Source organism: Phoca vitulina, unplaced genomic scaffold (assembly GCF_004348235.1).
Source record: "Phoca vitulina isolate PV1807 unplaced genomic scaffold, GSC_HSeal_1.0 scaffold75, whole genome shotgun sequence".
NCBI classification, from domain to species: Eukaryota; Metazoa; Chordata; class Mammalia; order Carnivora; family Phocidae; genus Phoca; species Phoca vitulina.
Window position 1 is genome coordinate 6417752 of NW_022589778.1, and position 4905 is coordinate 6422656.

At 42.5% G+C, this 4905-nt stretch overlaps 1 protein-coding gene across 2 annotated transcripts in view; it reads left to right on the plus strand.

Moving 5' to 3' along the window:
* Nucleotides 1-4905, plus strand: part of LOC116625219 (cyclin-dependent kinase inhibitor 2A-like) — a 27767-nt gene that overhangs the window by 15990 nt on the left and 6872 nt on the right. The gene's annotated exons all lie outside the window — the stretch shown is intronic.

A 4905-nucleotide genomic window follows, 5' to 3' on the forward strand; every position in this document is an offset into this window, starting at 1 on the left:
TTCTTTCTTCTTCTTTTTTTTTTTTTTAAGAGAGGTGGGGAGGGGCAGAGGCAGACGGAGAGAGAGAATCTCAAAGGAGACTCTGGACCCCCATGCAGGGCTCAATCTCACAACACTGAGATCATGACCTGAGCTGAAATCAAGAGTCCGACATTTAACCAACTGAGCCACCCAGGCGCCCCAGGGTAGTTCTATTTTTAACTTTTTGAGGAACCTCCATACTGTTTTCCAGAGTGGCTGCACCAGTTTGCATTCCCACCAAGTGTGAGAGGGTTCCCCTTTCTCAACATCCTCACCAACACATGTTGTTTCTTGTTTAATTTTAGCCATTCTGGGGTGCCTGGGTGGCTCAGTCAGTTAAGAGTCTGCTTTCGGCTCAGGTCACGATCCTGGGGTCCTGGGATTGATCCCTGCATCGGGCTCCCTGCTCAGCAGGGAGTCTGCTTCTCTCTCTTCCTCTGCTGCTCCCTTTTTTTCTGTCAAATAAATAAATAAAATCTTTAAAAAAAATTTTAGCCATTCTGACAGGTGTGAAATGATATCTCATTGTTGTTTTGATTTGCATTTCCCTGATGATGAGTGATGTTGAGCATCTTTTCATGTGTCTGTTGGCCATCTGGATGTCTTCTTTGGAGAAATGTCTATTCATGTCTTCTGCCCATTTTTTAAGTGGATTATTTGTTTTTTGGGTATTGAGTTTGATAAGTTCTTTATATATTTTGGATATTAGCCCTTTATCAGACGTGCCATTCAGTCTCACTTCCTAACCCACCATCTTATCCTCACTGCAAACAAGCCAGCCTCTTCCTTCATGAGAGGAAGTGCTTTAACTTCCTCCCTGCCCTGACCTTTTCTCCTTTCTCAAATCTAGCTATATCTCCTGCATCCAAATTTATAACCACTCTCTGTGCCTTGTATTCCATTTTTTCCTGACTTTTTAGGGACCTCAGGTCCTAGAAATACCTTACCTTGCCTGGGTCCTCAACTTCCCTTTTTTTCTCTTCTAGCTTCCTTCTCTTGGCCTGGGACCTTTCCTTGTGTGTGCTCAGGCCTCCTCCACCCTTCCCTCTACCTCCCATCACCCGACATTGCTGTGAACCATCACAGCTAAGCTGGGAAAAAATAGTCCACATAGTGTCCCCACTTCCTTGCCATCCCATACACGCCTGCTTTTCCTTCTGACCATCTGAGCAGCCCTTCCCAGGCTCCTCTGAAGGCTCTTTTCCAGGAGTTTATTTCTCCAGCTTATTACCATACATCCCAGTGAATGATTTTCAGTGGTCCCAAACTTCTATGCCTTTTCACCTGCTCTCACCTCTGCTTGGAACATCTTTCTCCTCCTTTTATGTCTTTATACTCCTACACCTCTCTCCAAGGCTCGGGTCAGTTTTCAGCATCTGTGCAGCCTCTGCTGGAGCCACCAGAAGTTTGGTTCCCTTTTCATTTTCTTGTGTCATCCTCTGCTTCCATTTGCTCTTCAACACACATTACATGTAATGCCAGTTTAACACCTACAACAACTCTTTGAGGCAAGTACTATTATTATCTCATGTATACAGATGGGAAAACAAACCTAGATGCAGTAAGTAACTTTGTTCAAAGTTATAGAGCATTAAGTGAAAAGTACAGCTTTGAACTCAGGCAGTCTTACTCTAGAACCCACATGTTTAACACCCCACCACCACCATGCTCCACCCTTAGCCTCTGAGTTTGTCGAATGAATGAAGGAGTGTTAGTCTTTTTCTTAAAAAATGGATCAAAATTGAAACAAGTTTAAATTTCATAGCATAGATTTTCAAAACTGCCAAGGCAGCACAAACCTAAATAAGGCCATGACATTCTCAAGGAAGAAGAAATGATAATAACAATATGTAACAAAGTTTAGGATTCAGAAAGCTCTTTGGCTTCATCATCTTATTTAATCAACCTGAGAAATATATTATGATTCCATTTTACACATGGGCAATCTGAGGCTAGAATAACCAGCACCAGGATCCTGGGCTTTATATTCTATTTCTTCTTGGTACTGGCCCTAAGGTCTGATCTGATATAGAAGAGTAAATTGGGAGTATGGTAGCTTCTTTAAAAGAAAAACTAGGAAAGTTTTACACTATTATTAACTACTTATTTACACAAGATTTCTAATAGAGTATGGGATCAATTTCTAGACTTGAGGGGCCACACCCAAGGATGCCATAATCTTTTGCAAGCTCTACTGCAAAAGTGCCAGAGCTAGGATATACCTGTTTAAAACCTGTTCTTGGAAAAAGTCAACCTCCATGTCTGTATATAATTCATCCAGAGGTGGTTTTTATACGGTTCCCTCACGCATTTCCTTCAACAGTAGTCCAATATATTGCATAAGAGTTTAAAGAGCTCTTGAGTAGGAATCCGTAGTTGGTTTTAGAAGAATTTCTAAATTCCCTAAAAGTTATATTCAGAAATACATGTGCAAATAGGGGTCCCTGGGTGGCTCAGTCAGTTAAGCATCTGACTCTTGATTTCAGCTCAAATCATGATCTCAGGGTCATGAGATCAAACCCCCCCCCTCCCCAGCTCAGCAAGGAGTCTGCTTGAGATTCTCTCTCTCTCCCTCTCCCTGTGCTCCTCCCCACCCCTCGCTTACCTGTGCGGGAGCGAGCTCTTTCTCTCTAAAATAAATATATAAATCTTTTTTAAAAATATATATGCAAATGAGCACACTAGTTTAAAAAATTATCGCATACTTTATTTTTGGGGGAGAGGGTCTACAGCTTTCAACAGATTATCAAAGCCCTACTCCCCCTGCTCCAAGATTAAGAGCCATTATTTTAGTGATGGAAGCTAATTTTGATACTGGTCTAAAACCAAGACACATTATAAAGAAACTCTGTTCCCTCCTTCCCAATACCACAACCACTATTTTCCCCTTCCCTATCATACCATACCTACATTAAAGAATTTTATGTTCTCGGGCGCCTGGGTGGCTCAGTTGGTTAAGCGACTGCCTTCGGCTCAGGTCATGATCCTGGAGTCCCGGGATCGAGTCCCGCATCAGGCTCACTGCTCTGCAGGGAGTCTGCTCCTCCCTCTGACCCTCCTCCCTCTCATGCTCTCTGTCTCTCATTCTCTCTCTCTCAAATAAATAAATAAAATCTTTAAAAAATAAAATAAAAAAAAAAGAATTTTATGTTCTCAACCACAGTTTGAATTTTCCACACCACTGTTGCCCAGATAATAGAGAGGTGCCTGGAAGAAAATATAGAAAGCACAGCAATTCATTTTTTAGAACAGATTTTACATCCCATAAGAGTTTTAACTGGCATCATTTTAGTTTTTTTTTTTTTTAATTTTAAGTAATCTCTAAGCCCAATGTGGGGCTCAAACTCATGACCCAGAGATCAACACTCACATGCTCTACATGCCCTTAACTGGCATCATTTTATTTTTTTTAAGATTTTATTTATTTATTTGAAAGGGAGAGAGAGCATGAGCAAGCAGGGTGAGGGGCAGAGGGAGAGGCAGACTCCCCGCTGAACAGGCAGACTCCTTGCTGAGCAGGGAGCCCAACTGGACTGGACTTGGGGTTCAATCCCAGGAGCCTGGGGATCATGACCTGAGCTGAAGGCAGACACTTAACTGACTGAGCCACCCAGGTGCCCCAACTGGCATCATTTTAAAACTACATGTTTTCCCTGAACTAACAGCAACTGAAAGTATTTTGGGGGCTTGAAGAGAAGTCAACTAGGGATTGAAACGTAACTTTTGAGTAGAGCTGTGTTATCTAGTAGGCAGATGAAGCATGTGCTATTAAGGCATTAGCAAAGCCTGAGCGATCCATTTTTTGAAAATAATACATATTTTAAAATATATTAGCCACAGGAAAAAAGTAATAACCACAGGTAAAATTAGAACCATGCTGGATTTTCTTTTGCTTGTTATACTCTTAGTTCTGTTTAACTTTTCATTAAATATGAGGGAGGTGGAGGGTGTCCTTTATCTTTTCAGTGATTAAGGTCTTCTTGGCCTTCCCTTTCATATAATATTCATAATTCTATCCAAAGCCTTTTATTCTCTGTGACTCACAGCAAGATTGTAAGAGAATCCTCAAAATAGAAAATTTAAGAGCTAAGGTATTAATTAGCTTAAGATGAGCCACACTGTTCTAAATGAACTTATGTTCATCAATTCATTTAAAACTCACAACAGCCCTATGAAGTAGGGACCACTCTTAGCCTCCCATTTTATAACTAAGATAATTGTGAGGCTTTTTCAGGAGGAAGAAGAGATGTGGGGGACGGGAGAGGAGCAGGAGTCTCTCCATCCAGGAGAGCGCTGTTCTGCTGTCTTCCCGAGGAGGCGCCCTTCACTCTGAACTCGCTGTGAATGTGATAGACTCTGAATCACTAAGCAACTCTGTTTCTAGAGCTCTGAGCACTTTTTTTCTGGTCTAGGAGTAATTATTTATTTTTTTAAAGATTTTATTTATTTGACAGAGGGAGACACAGCGAGAGAGGGAACACAAGCAGGGGGAGTGGGAGAGGGAGAAGCAGGCCTCCCTGGAGCAGGGAGCCCGATGAGGGGCTCGATCCCATGACGCCGGGATCATGACCTGAGCCACCCAGGCACCCCTAGGAGTAATTATTTATTAAGAGCAAAGTCTATCAGCCCAATGACTCCCTCGCCAGTTTCCTATCTGCTTGTTGGCAGAAATCTCCATCATCCCTGTTAAATAGACCTCATCTTCTCGGAGCCAGCCCTTATCAGGGCGCTAGTACCAGGCATTGCACAAGTTTGGGAAACCTCCGCCCTCGTCATCCATTTTACAGGTGGGGTGTGTGTGTGTGTGTGTGTGTGTGTGTGTGTGTGTGTGGACAGACTGCTGGCGGGTGGGCAGACTCTCCAAAATTAATGGTGTGTGTGTGT